General features: G+C 38.4%; 1 long non-coding RNA gene across 1 annotated transcript; it reads right to left on the reverse strand.

Annotated features, from left to right (window-relative positions):
- Window positions 1-3,426: 3,426 nt before the first annotated feature.
- On the reverse strand, window positions 3,427-9,277 carry LOC138673970 (uncharacterized). The gene is made up of 2 exons (XR_011320401.1): window positions 8,226-9,277; window positions 3,427-3,548 (listed from the first exon to the last, which is right to left on the reverse strand). It is a non-coding gene; the product is annotated as an uncharacterized lncRNA (long non-coding RNA).
- Window positions 9,278-19,612: the final 10,335 nt, after the last annotated feature.

The raw sequence follows: 19,612 nt of genomic DNA on the forward strand, positions 1-19,612 counted from the left end.
TGTCTTGCAGTGCAAGAAGGTTGCTAGATGACATTTGCCAACTTTCAAGATAGTTAAAGACAGGAGTAGGGTTGTTTGGGGGTGTTACCACATCTATAACTATTTGGATTGAACCTCTGGTCAGCAGCCTGAGCGATCGCAGAAGGTGACGCAAGTAGCGGGCAAGACTGCGGAAGTACGCTTCCTCCCCATCATCATGGGCAGCCCTGGACAAATACTCCAACACCCCTGTATCTACTTGCCTCCTGGTGCCAGTGGTATAAAGCACCGGTCTGCGCCGCCCACGGTGTGATCTTGTAGTAGGCTGTGGTGATGTATCCAGAGCCAAGGTTGGACTGCTGCTGTGGGCCCCTTCCTGCACCTCTGGATTGGCCTCCTGTGTGGCAGAAGACGCTGCTGGTGGTGGTTGGTTGCTGGCTGCTGGTTGGGCAGATTTTGCCAGCCACTTCAGCACCTTTACCAACGGGATCAGTCATCACCTCAGAGTCAGATGCAGTCTCCCTTTTGGTAAGGTTTGACTCTGTTCTGTTAATCCAAAAATAAATAAAAACTTGAGTAAAATAAATATTCAGGTTATAACATGTGTATCAGATTTTTGCATATGCATGCACTTACGGTCTGGGCTCCATCACCGCTGCAAGAAAATTAAGATGCTCAAAATATACGTATTTTCATTTTTTGGGGGCTTCATCACCACTACGTCCAAAAAGTTGATGTTCACGCCAGTATTGGTCACGGCAACTCCGTCAGCATCTATTGACATCATTCACTGCAAAGAAACACAAGAATTATTTTTAACTATCAAGCACATAACTCCAACAGGTACAGGGTTTACAATTGCACACGGGCCCTGGAGCCTAGGGGGACCAAAAAGTCACTTTGTCCTATATAAAAGGAACATTGCTAGTACATTTTACACATATTTGGGTGTCATGTTGCTGATTTCGCATGCGCCAACAAGAGTTAAGTTACCTCACTAATAACCACATCATATATGACGTGCTCATGGAAATTTTTCTCATGAAGGCAATTTTTTATATATTTTGGAAAAGGATGGTTCTTACAAATTTCTTGCTGCACCTCATGAGGTCGCTCATCAAAATCGGGGAACATGTGGCGACAGATTGACCTTCATGATGCGTCTTTACGTGCACGGTCCGCAAATTGTGCGTCGCGTTAGCAAATTGTGCGTCGCGTTGGTCCCATAATTCTGGTCTATCATGAACCAGAGCTAACAGCATCTCTACATTTATATGCCTGGCCATGCTGATACACTCCGTGGAGGTGTGCTTCCTGGTTTTCTCTATAGCGTGGCCAAGAAATTTGCATGCCAAAGCTTCCTGATAATGGATGATTCAATTTCCTGTCACCTGGAGAAGTCTTCCGTATTTCTCGTAATTCACATGCATGGTCCATGTGTAATCCGATTTTTTCGCGCATCCATAGACTTGCATTGGCGATTCTCATCCGAGATACGCTGACAATCGCAGCATGCTGCGATTTCACTCAGATCCTGAATACGCCTGAGAAAACAATGGATAATGGGAGCTGCCCCATAGATTAACATTGGGCTGAGTGCTATGCGATTTTTTATTGCATAGCACTCGTCCGTACTACGGTCTAGTGTGATTCCGGCCTTAGGCAGCAATCTGGAAGGAAGAACAGGAGCATAAAGCGCCATGGCAAGACAAGCCACTGCATGGGAGGTACCATCGACAGATAATGGAGGTGGCTCACATGGAGAAATCCTACCAAAGGCTGGAGAAAGATGGACTCTGAGACAGCACAGAGGCACTAATCATAGCGGCACAAGAGCAAGCACTAAATACCAGATCCATAGCAGCAGGAGTCTACTACACAAGACAAGACCCAAGGTGCAGTCTATGCAAAGAAACCTCAGAAACTGTCCAACACATAGTGGCAGGATGCCAAATGCAAGTAGGAACAGCGTATACCGAACGCCATAACCAAGTAGTGGAAATTGTATACAGGAATATCTGCACAGCATATGGGCTGTCCCCCTAAGTCTAGGTGGGAGATCCCAGAAAACGTGGTGGAGAGTGAAAGGGCTAAAATCCTGTGGGACTTCAAAATCCAGATGGATAAGCAGGTGTTGGCTAGGATCAAGGATCAGAAGACAGCAATGATAATATATGCACAGTGCCAAATGACAGCAACATCAGAAAGGAATATGAGAAGCTGGAGAAATACCAGGGCCTAAAACGAGAACTGGAGAAGATGTGGAAGGTGAAGGCAACAGTGATTCCAGTGGTGATAGGAGCACTTGAAGCAGTGACCCCTAAGTTGGAAGAATGGCTAAAACAGATCCCAGGAGCAGCATCTGAGCTTTCTGTCCAAAAAAGTGCAATGTCGGGAGCAACTAAGATCCTGCACAGAACCCTCAAACTCCCAGACCTCTGGTAGAGGACCCGAGAATGAGAAAGGACAACAAAGACCACCCCATTGGGGGTGAGAAGGAATATATATATATATATATATATATATATACGGAAAAAATTGGAACAGCAACCAATGCAAACTCATATGTTGTGCAAAGCTCTCCCAACCAGCAATCCAATGGTCTCCAAATATAAGGTAATAAAGAGAAAGCAGCACAAGAAAATAGAAAAAAGTGGACTTTATATACAAGTGGACTTTATATATATATATACAGAAAGGATTAATGTAGTCAGTAAAAAACAGGAAAACTGTATAGAATGACCTGAAAAAAATGTATTTTGGGTCTACATATGCCTTATCTATATGTAGAAAATTAATGCAACCGACAACCTTCTTACTACACATTCTACTATAAAAATATAATGTTTACCTTTGGAAAATAAAATACATCATTGCCAATTAATAAACGGAAAATGAGTCACGGTATTTAAAATTAGCTCAATTTCAATAAAACTCCAGAAAGTTCTATAAAACATTAATATGATCTCATCCTCACATAATACTGACATAAATCTGGTGCCATGCAATTTCAGTGTTAATCCATGAGTATGGAATTGGCTTAGGCAGCTGCACTAAAAATATGTACTTTTACGTGCTTTATAATTTAACCATGTGCAACATTCACTCATAATGTTAGACATCTCATCCCTTGATAAACATATGTCATTCATGATTTGCAACATGATAAAACAAAAGTATAGCCCAAATGTTTCAGCTTAAAACATGTGGCACTAACGATAATAATGCAATTCAAAGTGAAAGTAAGATTTTCCTATGTTGCTTTGCCAATGCATTTTCTCAAACAGAGTGTAGGGTGACACATTTCTGAAAACTCTTTAGAAATACCCTGGTTTAGGGAAAGAGGGGAAAAAAAAAAAAAAAGAGACAAGTGCGGCGCTTCCTCTGAGCGTAATACGTTTTTACCAACAAGTTAAAAACATTTCTTTTATTTGTAGTTATGCTCACCTTCTATCGGTAAGAAATGCACGTTGAGATTCTCAAGGAATCAATTCTTTAGGCAACTCTTCTTCGTATGTTGTATAATCCAATAAGGTGTGCAGCTCACTTTGGAGAACTATGTGTTGATCCTGCTTCAGATCCACATAGGTGGCAATTTCAAAGAGAAAAAAAACAAAACAAAAAAAAAAACTCCAAGTAAATGTGGCGCTAAGCACCTACGGATTTTTTTAATTCATCCACTTCAAGTGAAAAATGTTAAAAAATTCATTTATTTTCTCAAAATAAAATATATTTGTAAATTTTTTTAAAAAACAGTACAACGCGTTTCGGCTGCTATTTTTACAGTGCAGCCTTCATCAGGTAGTAAAAAAACAAAAAGAACAAACAATACAATAAGCACTATAAAATGATGTTACAACCTCCAAGTTCTCTTATTTATGAGGGTTCCTAGAAGGGATTAGCAGGGCGGGACCGGGGATCAGGTTCTCCTTTCCTGATGACTAACTACATGGTAGCCTCTAAAGAGACACATTTATCCTATATATATATAAAAGAGCAGTTTAGTACTTCTATTCTATCCAAAATGAGCTTTTAGATACATGGTATTACACTGTTACGAACAAACACAACAATAAAAATATAGGTATATACACAATCATAAATATGATTCATTCCAATACCTCATCAATATATTTAAAAAAAATATATAAAAAAAAAAAAAAAAAAAAAAAAAAAAAAAAGGGAATTCTCCCTTTTTTTTTCTTTTTTTTCCCTTCCCCTCTCTTTTTTTTTTTTTTTTTTCTTTTCTTTTTCTTTTCCCTTTTTTTTTTTTTTTTTTTTTTTTTTTTTTTCTCCTTTTTTCTTTTTTTTTTTTTTTTTTTTTTTTTTTTTTTTTTTTTTTTTTTTTCTTCCTTCCCCCTTCCTTTTTGTGTTGTTGTATTGACACATGCGCGAACGACTGAGCTATTTATGACAAACCCTTACACATTCTCTACTACATCATTAAGTCCATTTGGATAAAGGCTTTGTAACCTATATATCCAATATGACTCCTTGCGGTTTAATAATTTGTTCCTGTTATTAGCCCCTTTTGGTATATGCTCCAGCGGTGTGACCGTAATGCAGAAGCATTTATTGTGCTTCAGCAGGAGATGACGGGACAGACTATGTTTAATCTGCCCGTTCTTTGCATTATAGCGGTGATTATTCATCCGGGCACTCAATTCCTGGGAAGTTCGTCCCACGTATTGGAGCCCGCATTTGCAAGTCACTACGTAGATGACAAAATCCGTTCTACATGTGAGTCTCTGCTTAATCTTAATTGTTTCCCCAGTAGTATTAGATTGAATACTCCGAGCTCCATGGTTAATGATCTTACAACATTTACATTTGTTTGAAGAGCATCTATATACTCCTGTGTTCATCTTCCCTCCATTCACATTGGTATTGTTTCCTATCATGTTTTCTATTTTTGGAACCTCTCTTAATTTACTCTGAGCTACAATATTTTTCACTGTCGCCCCTCTCCTAAAGGTTACTCCCGGTTCCCTTGGAAGCATTTTCCCAAGAATCACATCTTTTTTTAAAATATACCAATATTTTTTTAAAATTCTCCTTATCAATACATTCCCTTTATTATAAGTTGTTATAAAATTAAACTTCCAAAGATTTCTCTTATTCTCCTCATTGCTTGCTGGCCGTTCTTTCCCTCTAGTTTCCTCTGCATTACAATCTTTTCTCTTCCTACTTGGGAGACAATCCTCCTGTACTTTGTCCAAATTCTTTCTGTATGCTGCCTCGATTAATTTTTTTGGATACTTCTTATCACTGAACCTTTTCTTCAGTATCGCTGATTGGGTCACATAATCTTTAGTGTTTGTACAGTTTTTTCGTATCCTTAAGAACTGGCTGAATGGTACATTAGTTTTCCATTTTTTATAATGCGCACTTCTAAAGTCCACGTAGCCATTCGTATCACAGCTTTTGAAGTGCGTTTTTGTTATAATTTTCCCCGCTTCATGCCCCAATTCCAGGTCCAGGAACACGATTTTGTCCCTTCTGATGCATGACGTAAAGGAGATGCCCCAGTTATTGCTATTAAGAGAATCTATTAATTTACAGGCTTCTTCCTCAGTCCCGGCCCAGAAAATGATCAAATCATCTATATATCTACGGTATAGTAATATTTTTTCTTTGTATTCAGATGCATACAACAGCGATGAGGACTCGAAACGTCCCATAAAGAGATTTGCGAAACTTGGCGCTACCCGAGTCCCCATCGCTGTACCAAGGCGCTGTAAATAGAGTTTACCCTGGAACTCAAAGATATTGTGCGTTAATATGAATTTCAACCCTTCCAACAAAAATGTTTTTTGTTCCTCCTGCAGTCCTGATACTGATGATAAATAATGATCTACTGATCTGATGCCAAGTGTGTGATCAATGTTGGAGTACAATGAATTTACATCCAGTGTGATAAAGCTGTAATTCTCCTGCCATTCTATATTCCTACATTCCTCAATCAGTTGTGCAGAGTCTTTCAAATATGAAGGAAGGGTAGTTACAATTTCTTGAAGAAATAAATCAATGTAATGCGATAATGAACTTGTTAAGGAATCAATACCAGATATAATCGGGCGACCAGGTGGATTAGTGGAATTTTTATGCATCTTTGGAAGATGATAAAAATGTGCTATTGTTGGTGTATTGTTGGTCAAAAATTTCTTTTCTTTTTTATTTATTATATTCTCTTTATGGGCTTTGTTTATAAAACCATGATATTCCTTATTAAAATTGGCTGAAGGATCATTTTTTAAAATTTCATAATATTTAGTATCAGATAGAATGTTATAGGCTTCTTTCAAGTAATCAGGCCTATTCTGAATCACTACCCCTCCCCCCTTATCTGCCTGTCTTATCACAATCTCTGTGTTGTTTTTCAAGGAATTCAATGCATTTTTTTCTTGCTGTGTGATATTCTCTTTGTAAACATAATGTTTTTTTTTTTTAAATTTTTTGTTTTTATCCTTTTATTCTTACCAACAACTTTCTGTTCCTCATTAGAACTAAGACTATTTTTATTCAGATTCCTGAATTCTTCTGAAACAAGATGAAAAAATGTCTCTAGACAATGCCCCCTATGGTGAGTCGGATAAAACGAAGAGACAGGCACTACTTCTTTATGTAGGTAGTTGCTAGCACTTGTGGTCTCTGTTTCCAAAATATCTATATCTTTGTCAACTAATTTTGTATCTGTTTGTACTGTGGCATTTCTTTCTTTAATTGTGAAATGCCTCAATAGGGTTAATTTTCTTGTGAATCTATTTAAGTCCAAAAATAACTCAAAATCATTAGTGTTTTGTGATGGACAAAAATTTAACCCTTTCATTAGGATGCCCATTTCGGTGGATGATAACAAGTGATCAGAGAGATTAAAAATTTTTACTGTTGGAATACTTTTTATTTCCTCATTAATCCCTGTACTTATTTTATTCTGATCTACCGATACTGTAGATTTATCACACTTATTCCTAATTTCTGATATTTTTACTTCATTTTGCTTTCTAAATGTTTTGAATTTTTTAGATGTTTTTGATTTCTTTGTGAGGCCTCTGCCTCTTGTCCCTCTTGTTCTCTTTTTCTTTTTTTGCACATTTGTGTTGGCAATTTTTGGAAATAACGTGTGATTCGATTCTGTTGTATGTTCGGTGGAGAAAGAGAATTGTTTATTTTCCCTTCGCTCGCATTGGTCAACATTTGGGGGTTCGTGTTTGTTACGATGGGTCTCGTTGGAACTATCGATAAAAAAGATACATGTGAGATGGTGGAAGATGGAGAGGGGGAGGGAGAAGGAGCCTGTAGTACCGTGGTGAAAGGTGAACTAGAACTGTCATGGATGGTGTAATCATGTATTGAAAGGTCACTGATGTCTGTATGTGCACCCAAATTGAGGTTTTTTGGGGATGGATGTACAGGGTTAGAGGAGGGTACATTGGGCAAAGTGGAGTTTTCTTGTCTTACACCATAAGTGGGATAGTGAAGGTGCGTCAATACCGGTGTAGAAATGTTCACCGGATTTCTTTTATCCGGGCTGAGCAATGTTGTGGAAAAGAATGATAGGGGCGTATTTCCCTTCCCAGATGTACTTGGCTTTGGTGACCCCTGATCTGTTGTAAGATTTATCAAATTTATGCTCTCCTCAAGCATATCCTCGACCCTAAACTTGGCTTCCCTGTTTTTTGTTTTATTTCCCTTTTTATCTTTAATTTTTACCCTCTGATTTTCAGGTTTGTCCTTCAGTTTTTCTACAATTTTATTTAGATGTTCAGTTTGTTTTCCAATAAGGGGCTCTCTAGGGGCTTGGAACTTTCCCTTATTTGCTGATGGATGGATAATTTCTGAGTCCCTACGAAATTTCTTCGTTTTTGCTTCCATTAAATCATTCTCAAATATTCTTAATTTCCTAGTTACATCCTTGTTTACAGTATCATAATAAGAACATTTTTCAAACCGTTTAAGTTTTGTAAGTATATCACAGCACTGGTCTGCTGATATCTTTGCTAGTGCACTCCGCTTTTGTACTAAAATGTCCATCAGATTATAAGAGCACAAGTCCAGGATCTTATCCCATTTTTCAGAAAAAACCAGATCACCCGGAAAAGTGCTTTTAAAATAAATCCTTAATCCTTTCGGTATGATTCTTTGCTGTGCACAAATATTTAAAAATTCAGCATCTAATTGATGTCGGATTTCATTTTTCATTATTTTCTCAAAGTCCGAGAACAGTCGATTGATTAATTTTTTACCTTCCAAATCCAAAGGAGTCTCTTCGGGATTCTCTCTTAATGTTGGTAGTCTCGATGAAGTAATTGTTGACAAAAGTTCTTTTCTCCTGGATTGTCTATTAGTAAAATATTCCATCCTCAGAGATTGCTGCTCGCCCTCTAGTAACCTAGAGTGTCTGTTCCCAGCTGGTGAGGAAATGCTCCTTCAGCTCCAAAAGTCTTTAGAAATACCCTGGTTTAGGGAAAGAGGGGAAAAAAAAAAAAAAAGAGACAAGTGCGGCGCTTCCTCTGAGCGTAATACGTTTTTACCAACAAGTTAAAAACATTTCTTTTATTTGTAGTTATGCTCACCTTCTATCGGTAAGAAATGCACGTTGAGATTCTCAAGGAATCAATTCTTTAGGCAACTCTTCTTCGTATGTTGTATAATCCAATAAGGTGTGCAGCTCACTTTGGAGAACTATGTGTTGATCCTGCTTCAGATCCACATAGGTGGCAATTTCAAAGAGAAAAAAAACAAAACAAAAAAAAAAACTCCAAGTAAATGTGGCGCTAAGCACCTACGGATTTTTTTAATTCATCCACTTCAAGTGAAAAATGTTAAAAAATTCATTTATTTTCTCAAAATAAAATATATTTGTAAATTTTTTTAAAAAACAGTACAACGCGTTTCGGCTGCTATTTTTACAGTGCAGCCTTCATCAGGTAGTAAAAAAACAAAAAGAACAAACAATACAATAAGCACTATAAAATGATGTTACAACCTCCAAGTTCTCTTATTTATGAGGGTTCCTAGAAGGGATTAGCAGGGCGGGACCGGGGATCAGGTTCTCCTTTCCTGATGACTAACTACATGGTAGCCTCTAAAGAGACACATTTATCCTATATATATATAAAAGAGCAGTTTAGTACTTCTATTCTATCCAAAATGAGCTTTTAGATACATGGTATTACACTGTTACGAACAAACACAACAATAAAAATATAGGTATATACACAATCATAAATATGATTCATTCCAATACCTCATCAATATATTTAAAAAAAATATATAAAAAAAAAAAAAAAAAAAAAAAAAAAAAAAGGGAATTCTCCCTTTTTTTTTTCTCTTTTTTTTCCCTTCCCCTCTCTTTTTTTTTTTTTTTCTTTTCTTTTTCTTTTCCCTTTTTTTTTTTTTTTTTTTTTTTTTTTTTTTTTTTTTTTTTTTTTTTTTCTCCTTTTTTCTTTTCTTTTTTTTTTTTTTTTTTTTTCCTTCCCCCTTCCTTTTTGTGTTGTTGTATTGACACATGCGCGAACGACTGAGCTATTTATGACAAACCCTTACACATTCTCTACTACATCATTAAGTCCATTTGGATAAAGGCTTTGTAACCTATATATCCAATATGACTCCTTGCGGTTTAATAATTTGTTCCTGTTATTAGCCCCTTTTGGTATATGCTCCAGCGGTGTGACCGTAATGCAGAAGCATTTATTGTGCTTCAGCAGGAGATGACGGGACAGACTATGTTTAATCTGCCCGTTCTTTGCATTATAGCGGTGATTATTCATCCGGGCACTCAATTCCTGGGAAGTTCGTCCCACGTATTGGAGCCCGCATTTGCAAGTCACTACGTAGATGACAAAATCCGTTCTACATGTGAGTCTCTGCTTAATCTTAATTGTTTCCCCAGTAGTATTAGATTGAATACTCCGAGCTCCATGGTTAATGATCTTACAACATTTACATTTGTTTGAAGAGCATCTATATACTCCTGTGTTCATCTTCCCTCCATTCACATTGGTATTGTTTCCTATCATGTTTTCTATTTTTGGAACCTCTCTTAATTTACTCTGAGCTACAATATTTTTCACTGTCGCCCCTCTCCTAAAGGTTACTCCCGGTTCCCTTGGAAGCATTTTCCCAAGAATCACATCTTTTTTTAAAATATACCAATATTTTTTTAAAATTCTCCTTATCAATACATTCCCTTTATTATAAGTTGTTATAAAATTAAACTTCCAAAGATTTCTCTTATTCTCCTCATTGCTTGCTGGCCGTTCTTTCCCTCTAGTTTCCTCTGCATTACAATCTTTTCTCTTCCTACTTGGGAGACAATCCTCCTGTACTTTGTCCAAATTCTTTCTGTATGCTGCCTCGATTAATTTTTTTGGATACTTCTTATCACTGAACCTTTTCTTCAGTATCGCTGATTGGGTCACATAATCTTTAGTGTTTGTACAGTTTTTTCGTATCCTTAAGAACTGGCTGAATGGTACATTAGTTTTCCATTTTTTATAATGCGCACTTCTAAAGTCCACGTAGCCATTCGTATCACAGCTTTTGAAGTGCGTTTTTGTTATAATTTTCCCCGCTTCATGCCCCAATTCCAGGTCCAGGAACACGATTTTGTCCCTTCTGATGCATGACGTAAAGGAGATGCCCCAGTTATTGCTATTAAGAGAATCTATTAATTTACAGGCTTCTTCCTCAGTCCCGGCCCAGAAAATGATCAAATCATCTATATATCTACGGTATAGTAATATTTTTTCTTTGTATTCAGATGCATACAACAGCGATGAGGACTCGAAACGTCCCATAAAGAGATTTGCGAAACTTGGCGCTACCCGAGTCCCCATCGCTGTACCAAGGCGCTGTAAATAGAGTTTACCCTGGAACTCAAAGATATTGTGCGTTAATATGAATTTCAACCCTTCCAACAAAAATGTTTTTTGTTCCTCCTGCAGTCCTGATACTGATGATAAATAATGATCTACTGATCTGATGCCAAGTGTGTGATCAATGTTGGAGTACAATGAATTTACATCCAGTGTGATAAAGCTGTAATTCTCCTGCCATTCTATATTCCTACATTCCTCAATCAGTTGTGCAGAGTCTTTCAAATATGAAGGAAGGGTAGTTACAATTTCTTGAAGAAATAAATCAATGTAATGCGATAATGAACTTGTTAAGGAATCAATACCAGATATAATCGGGCGACCAGGTGGATTAGTGGAATTTTTATGCATCTTTGGAAGATGATAAAAATGTGCTATTGTTGGTGTATTGTTGGTCAAAAATTTCTTTTCTTTTTTATTTATTATATTCTCTTTATGGGCTTTGTTTATAAAACCATGATATTCCTTATTAAAATTGGCTGAAGGATCATTTTTTAAAATTTCATAATATTTAGTATCAGATAGAATGTTATAGGCTTCTTTCAAGTAATCAGGCCTATTCTGAATCACTACCCCTCCCCCCTTATCTGCCTGTCTTATCACAATCTCTGTGTTGTTTTTCAAGGAATTCAATGCATTTTTTTCTTGCTGTGTGATATTCTCTTTGTAAACATAATGTTTTTTTTTTAAATTTTTTGTTTTTATCCTTTTATTCTTACCAACAACTTTCTGTTCCTCATTAGAACTAAGACTATTTTTATTCAGATTCCTGAATTCTTCTGAAACAAGATGAAAAAATGTCTCTAGACAAAAAAAAAAAAAAAAAAAAAAAAAAAGAAAAGAAAAAAGGAGAAAAAAAAAAAAAAAAAAAAAAAAAAAAAAAAAAAAGGGAAAAGAAAAAGAAAAGAAAAAAAAAAGAGAGGGGAAGGGAAAAAAAAGAAAAAAAAAAAGGGAGAATTCCCTTTTTTTTTTTTTTTTTTTTTTTTTTTTTTTTTATATATTTTTTTTAAATATATTGATGAGGTATTGGAATGAATCATATTTATGATTGTGTATATACCTATATTTTTATTGTTGTGTTTGTTCGTAACAGTGTAATACCATGTATCTAAAAGCTCATTTTGGATAGAATAGAAGTACTAAACTGCTCTTTTATATATATATAGGATAAATGTGTCTCTTTAGAGGCTACCATGTAGTTAGTCATCAGGAAAGGAGAACCTGATCCCCGGTCCCGCCCTGCTAATCCCTTCTAGGAACCCTCATAAATAAGAGAACTTGGAGGTTGTAACATCATTTTATAGTGCTTATTGTATTGTTTGTTCTTTTTGTTTTTTTACTACCTGATGAAGGCTGCACTGTAAAAATAGCAGCCGAAACGCGTTGTACTGTTTTTTAAAAAAATTTACAAATATATTTTATTTTGAGAAAATAAATGAATTTTTTAACATTTTTCACTTGAAGTGGATGAATTAAAAAAATCCGTAGGTGCTTAGCGCCACATTTACTTGGAGTTTTTTTTTTTTTTTTTTTTTGTTTTGTTTTTTTTCTCTTTGACATTTCTGAAAACAGCATAATTGTATTGATAATGTTCTATTCACATCTGCATCAATGGATCACTTTTATTACAGACACCACTAGTGCATGACAAACCAAACTGATTTAGGGATCATTCACACGTTCGAGTTTTCCACGTACAAGAAAATCAGACCGATTATTCTTTGATCAGAGTGTCAAAAAAAAAAAGGCAATTGAATAGCAGCACTCTCCACAAAGATGGAAAGTGTAGAGATCTAAGGAACCCTCTTGAAAAATCCTATGCATACAAAATAGACAGCGTCCAAATCCCAGAATCAAGATATAATAACGTGATTTGTTCTGTCAACAACCTCAATGACAGCATTTTGACCTGTAATAGGTTTTTATCAAGCACACACAGAAAGGAAGAAAGGAGAAAAGTAGGTTAAGGGTATGTGCCCACGCTGCGGATTTTCCTGCGGATTTTTCCGCAGCGGATTTGGAAAATCCGCAGTGCAAAACCACTGCGGTTTTCATTGCGGATTTTCTTGCGGTTTCTTCTGCGGATTCTTCTGCGGGTTTTCACCAGCACTTTTCTATTGGTGCTGGTTGAAACCCGCTGCGGAATCCGCACAAACAACTGACATGCTGCGGAAAATAATCCACAGCGTTTCCGCGTGGCTTTTTCCGCAGCATGTGCACAGCATTTTTTTTTTCCCATAGGTTTACATTGTACTGTAAACTTTGGGAAAACTGCTGCGGATCCGCAGCGGTCAAATCCGCTGCGGATCCGCAGCAAAATCCACAGCGTGTGCACATAGCCTTAAATGCTGCGGTTCACAAGACTAGACCAATCACTACAAACCTCGTCCATATATATATCTAAATAAGCTAAACAACTTCATCATTAACACAGTAAATACGGTGACATTCAAACACGTATGGTAAATAAAAACTAACCATCTAAACAGCACAAGACCCAAGGATCACATGTATTCAGTGGCTTGTGAAAGTATTCACCCCGTGGATTTTTACCTACCGTATTTTGTTAGATTAAAACCTGTGATTAAATCTTTTTGTAATCCGATTTGTGTCTCATGCATCAGCACTAAATAATCTAAGTTGGTGAACTGAAGTGAGAAAAATATAGGCATTAATTAAATTTATGGGATCAAATAACTAAAAATTGGCATGCACATATATATTCACCCTTTTTCCAATGAAGCCCCTAAAAATTTGTGGTGCAAGCAATTACCTTCATAAGTCACATGCTTACTGAAAGGATGTCCACCTGTGCGAAATCTAAGTGTCACATGGTTTGTCAGTATATACACACCTTTTCTGAAAGGCCACAGAAGCTGCAGCACAATAAAGCAAGAGGCACCACTAACCAACACCATGAAGACCAAGGAGATCTCCAAACAAGTCAGGGACAAAGTTCTTGAGAAATATAAGTCAGAGATGGGATATAAAAAAAAGATCCCAATCTCCGATGATCTCATGGAGCACAATCAAATCCAATGTTATCAAATGGAAAGAACATGATACCACAACAAACCTGCCAAGAGAGGGCCGCCCACCAAAACTCTCAACCTGGGCAAGTAAGGCATTAATCTGAGAGGCAGCACATAGACCAAATGTAACCCTGAAGGAGCTGCAGAGTTCCCAAGCAGAGACTACAATATCTGTACAAAACTCTAGGTTGGCCCTTGCTAGGTACTGAAAGACACTGTGGCTTTAAGAGATAACACTCCAGTTATCTTTCCCTGTATCTAATATTACTGTTCCATTAAAATAACTGTCAGCCTTATTGTCCGGCATATAATCCTCTATTGTTCAATAAAGCCATTTTTTTGTTTATCTCCTTGTCTACTGTACCATATTTGAGTCCTGCCTCGCTGTGTCGTTTAGTCACCACTTCATGACAACAATAAGCCATACACTCTATAAAGGTGGTCTTTATGAAAGAGTGGGCAGAAAAAAGCCTTTACTTACACATGAAAATTGTGTGGTTCATTTTGAGTTTGCCAAAAGACATGTGGGAGACTCCCCAAATGTATGGAGGAAGGTGCTGTGATCAAAGTTTAAGTTTTTGGCCACCAAGGTAAATGCTTTGTCTGGCTCCAAACCAACACAGCTCATCACTAGTGATGGGCGAGCACTAAAATGCTCGGGTGCTCATTGCTCTGGTCGAGTAAATTGGAATGCTCAGGTGCTTGACCTGAGCAACGAGCCCAATGTAGGTCTATGGGAAACTCGAGCATTTTTATGCCCCCCCCATCCCTCCCCCCCCTTCCCCCCGGCAGTCTGCAGAGGGACTAGAAATTGCAAAAATTGATGGGAACAGTGCTCAAATGACATGGGAACAGCGTGCGGAAGATCCCTGGAAGCATTTCTGACTCCCGGGTCACTGCTGTGAACAATGTTATCAGAGCCTTATGCCACTTTTACAGCCACCATCAGGTTGCGGAAAGCTTCCTTCTCCACTAGCCTAAAAGGCAACATTTAGAGCGCAAGTAGTCATGAAATGTGGTAATTTAGTGGTGAGGCCTGTGGGGCACTGGCTGCATATTTGCACTTGTATTCCAAGGACTGGGGTATGGACAACTGAACGCTGCACTGGGATAAGGATGTGGACGTGCTTGCTGATGGTGCTAGTTGAGTGGGTGCAATGACAGTTGCAGGACAGGAGGCATCTTCGCATGCACCATGGAAAGGGGATTGACTTGCACGTACAACAGTGGAAGAAGCAGTGGTTTCACCTGCAGACACTGTTCCTAGACCCTGGGGTTCGGCCCACAAAGTGGGGTGGTGGGGTGGTTTGCTGCCATGCGCCTGATCATGCTGGTGGTGGTCAGGCTGGTAGTTTTGCTACCTCTGCTGATGCTGGTCTGGCAGGTGGTGCAAATGGCCTTTTTGGGGTTATTGGCAGAGTCTTTTGAAAAACACCACACTTGGGAAGACATAACAGTTGTACTGGCAACTTCCATTGTGTTGGTGTTACGGGGTACAGTTGCCTGCCTTCTGTCTGCGGCCACCACACTATTTCTTTCTGCCTGTTGGGGTGCTTTGCCTCCCCCTTGTGTGCTGCTGTTCTCCCTCTGCATGTCCTCCTGCCAGGTTGGGTCAGTTACTATATCATCCACCACCTCGTCTTCCACTTCCGCACTCTGGTCCTCCTCCTGACTTTCTGGCAATTGTGTCTCATCATCATCCACCTCTTGTGATACTTTCCCACCGTTGCTTTCGTGTGACCGTGGCTGCTCAAATATTTGGGTATCATTACATGTGATCTCCTCTTGCCCCGCTTCAAGTGGATCGGGCAAGAGGCCCAAATCTATAAATGGAAAAGTGAACAGCTCTTTGGCGTGTCCAAGTGTGGGATCAGTTGTCTCCAGGCACTCGGCATCGTGGGAGGTAGGAGGATCAGGATGAGGAATATGCGGTCCAGACTCACGGCTACTGAGACTTGACCGTGTGGAAGACAGGGTGGTGGTGGTGATGGGGACAAAGTGACTGGAAGCATTATCCGCTATCCAACCAACAATCTTTTGACACAGCTCTGAGTTCAATAGTGGTGTGATGCGGTCCCCTAGTAATTGGGACAGGAAGGTTGGGCGAGAATGTGTTTGTTGTGGCACAATTTCAGCTTACCCACGGCCTTGGCCTCTGCATGCACCATCACCATCACGTCCAGTTCCTCGTTTCTTGCCACATGCCTTGCACATTTTAAATAGAGGACATTATTTTCCACATTTACTACAAATGGCAGAATTTGGAGCGAACTTATGTGATCCATGTGACGGACAAACCACAGTTTTAAATAGCTGGCCTGTAGGTAACTATTTTTACCAGCAAACTGGTGTCAATAACTTCGCTCACACACTGCAACAAAATTTAAATGGAGGCCAGAAATGGCAGAAATGTTTTTTAGCCTCAAATTTAACATGTTCTTAAGGGTAACAAGAACAATTATACACAATTTGCTGTGGAATTTCTCCTGAGTACACCTATAACTTATATGTGGGAGAACACTACTGTTTGGGCACACGGCCGTCCTCGGAAGAGAAGGAGCATCATTTGAATACAAAATGTGCTGGAATCATTAGCGAATGCGATGTCCTGTTTGGAGAGCCCCTGATGTGCCTAAACAGTGGAAACCCCCTACAAGTGACCCAATTTTGGAAACTAGACCCCTCAAGGAATGTATTTAGACATGTGGTGAGCACCTTGAACACCCAGGTGCTTCAAAAAACTTTATAACTAGTGATAAGCAAAAAGTGAAATATTCGAATGCGGGAAAATCGTCATGAATGAGTTCTATTATACGTGTATTCATATCGAATAACAAATCCAATGCAAGACAAAGGTAAAGCTGAATATTTTTCTGCTGGACCCAACAAACAGGTCTGGTGGCTTAAGAAAAAAGCTGAAATGGATGGGAAAGAGCTAAAACTAAATGGGAACTGCATGGAGAAGATGCCTGCATGCCTTTCTTACTTACATATGGTACCTGGGAATAATATTGTCAGACTATTGCGCCAGTTTTACAGGTTTATAAGAAGACCTACCAAACCAAACCTACATTTTTTTTTAAAGAGAAAAATGCCACAAACCATTTTTTTAATTTCATAATTACATGCATATAATGTAATATAAAAAATAAAAATTGTACCTCCTCTTTAGCACATGTTCACATAGAGCAGTTTGGCTTTATTTTTTCCTTTAACATTTTCTGATGGCTCTCAGTCCTACATTTGGGAGGTCCCTCCCTCATTCCAAATTGTTAGCTAGATGGTGGAATACATATTCCCCATCACTTTACATTGTCAGCTAAAACATGCCCATTTGAATGTTGGGCTTCGCCCGTCACCAACTCCACGTCCTTCGTCATGTCATTATGTTACCCAGGTTTGACATTTTCAGAGGTGGAGCAGGTGCCATGAAAGCTGAGTTTGTGAAGGGCCTTCAGGTGGCCCTGTATCATACATTTTGGGAGAGCTCTCACTCCTATATTTGGGAGGTCCCTCTCTTATTCAAAATTGTTAGCTAGATAGTGGAATACATATTCCCCAACACTTTACATTGCCAGCTAAAACAAGCTCATTTGAATTTTGGGTTTTGACCACCACCACCACCATGTTCAGCGCCGTAATTTTTTACCTCTTCTGTGGTCAAAAATGACCAAAACATCAGCCAGAAAGCATTGGTACTGAGATGTGGTCTGTGGTCCCCATCTGCAGAACCACTCCTTTATTGAGTGTGTCTTGATAATTGACAATAATTTCCATCTGTTGTCTATTCCATTTGCACAACATGTGAAATTCATTGTCAAACAGTGTTGCTTCCTAAGTGGACAGTTTGATTTCACAGAAGTTTGATTTACTTGGATTTATATTCTGTTGTTTTTGTTCCCTTTATTTTTTTGAGCAGTCTATAATGAATGATTTGCATGTGTAGCTTACCGTACATGTATTTTATTGCTAAATTAATTATTTTCTGAAAAAATTGGAGTGGGGCTCCCTGAAATTTTATTAGATAGCAGAGGGAAAGCACACAGCTTGGGGATGATGTTTATAGCCTGGAAAGGGGTAGTACCCATGGAATTTCCCAGGCTATTAATATCAACTCACAGCTGCATACTAAGCTTTTACTGGTTATTAAAATTGGCCCCCCCAAAAAAATGATGTAGGGACCCCCTATAATTAAGAACTAGCAAAAGCTAGGCAGACAACTGTGGGCTGATACCTTTGCTGTCAGAGTCGCCATTGAAGTTCAGAGCCAATGAACTCAGTTCAACTCAATGACGTCAGTGCGAGTGCCGCCCTTTCTGATGGCACTGTGAGCATGAGAACTTTTTCTTGAGTTGAAACAAGTTCATTGGATATGAATTCCGCAAAACTTTAGCATGTCATCGCGAGGCACTAAGCTGAGCAAACATGCACAGCTAGGTGTTTCTGCTGGATGGCAGACTGTATAGTCACATCATGCAACAATGCAGCTTGCCAATTGCATTATAATCTTCTCAGCGGACAGGTGAGAAATATGGTTGTTTATTATTCTAATTCTTTTACAAGGGACATTGGCTTGAGTGGATTAGGCATAAGGTGAGTATAAGTGTTTTTCGGTAATTTAGAGTCAATAAAGGAGTCTGTATCATTTGTTCAAATTAAGGACTTTATTCTGGGTGTTGTTTTTTTTTACAATTTGACTATGGGATTAGTAATGGGGGCGTCTTATGGACGCCTCTCCATTACTAAACCCTGGGCTTGATGTCACCTGACACTACAAAGGTGACATCAAACCTAATATTATTACTCGACACACCAGGGCAAGTAGGAAGAGCGAGGCTAAGTGCCACATTTGGCACATCTTATGGATACGTTATTTCTGAGGCAGCTGAGAGCTGATGTTTTTAGTCTAGAACATGGCCCATTTCTAGTTGATTAATATCAACCCCCAGATGTCTGCCTAGTCTTTGCGGGTTATTAATTATAGGGGGGCCCTACATAACCTTTTTGGGGTCCCCATTTTAATAACCTGTACAGGCTTAATATACAGCTGTGAGCTGAAATTAATAGCCTGGGAAGCTTCATGGGTATTACCCCCTTCCCAAGCTATAAACATCAATCCCCAGCAGTCCACTTTTCCTCTGCTGGTTAATAAAATTTTGGAGCACCCCACAATAGTTTGGAAAATAATTTATTTAGTAATAAAATACAGTAAGCTACACAAACACTGTACTAATTATGTACATGACTAACATCTTTATATTTATCTATTCTATGTATATATACCGTTTTTTTGAAAAAATGTTTGTCCCCTTTCTGATTTCATATTGTTTTGCATGTTTGTCACATGTATCAGATTACCAAACAAATTTAAATATTACACAAAGATAGCACAAGTAAGCACACAATGCAGTTATTAAAAGAAGGTCTTCATTATTAAGGGAAAAAGAAATCCAAACTTACCGGGCCTTGTGTAAAATAAGTAATTGCCCCCTAAACCTAATAGTTGGTTGGCCCACCCTTAGCAGCAACAAGTGTAATGAAAGGTTTGAGATAACTGGCAAAGAGTCTTTTACAACACTCTGGAGACATTTTGGACCACTCATCTTTGCAGACTTGTTGTAATTCAGCCACATTGGAGGGTTGCCGAGCATGAACCGCCTTTTTAAGGTCATGCCACAGCATCTCAATATGATTAAGGTCAGGACTTTGACTAGGCTA

This window comes from Ranitomeya imitator, chromosome 1 (assembly GCF_032444005.1).
Source record: "Ranitomeya imitator isolate aRanImi1 chromosome 1, aRanImi1.pri, whole genome shotgun sequence".
NCBI classification, from domain to species: Eukaryota; Metazoa; Chordata; class Amphibia; order Anura; family Dendrobatidae; genus Ranitomeya; species Ranitomeya imitator.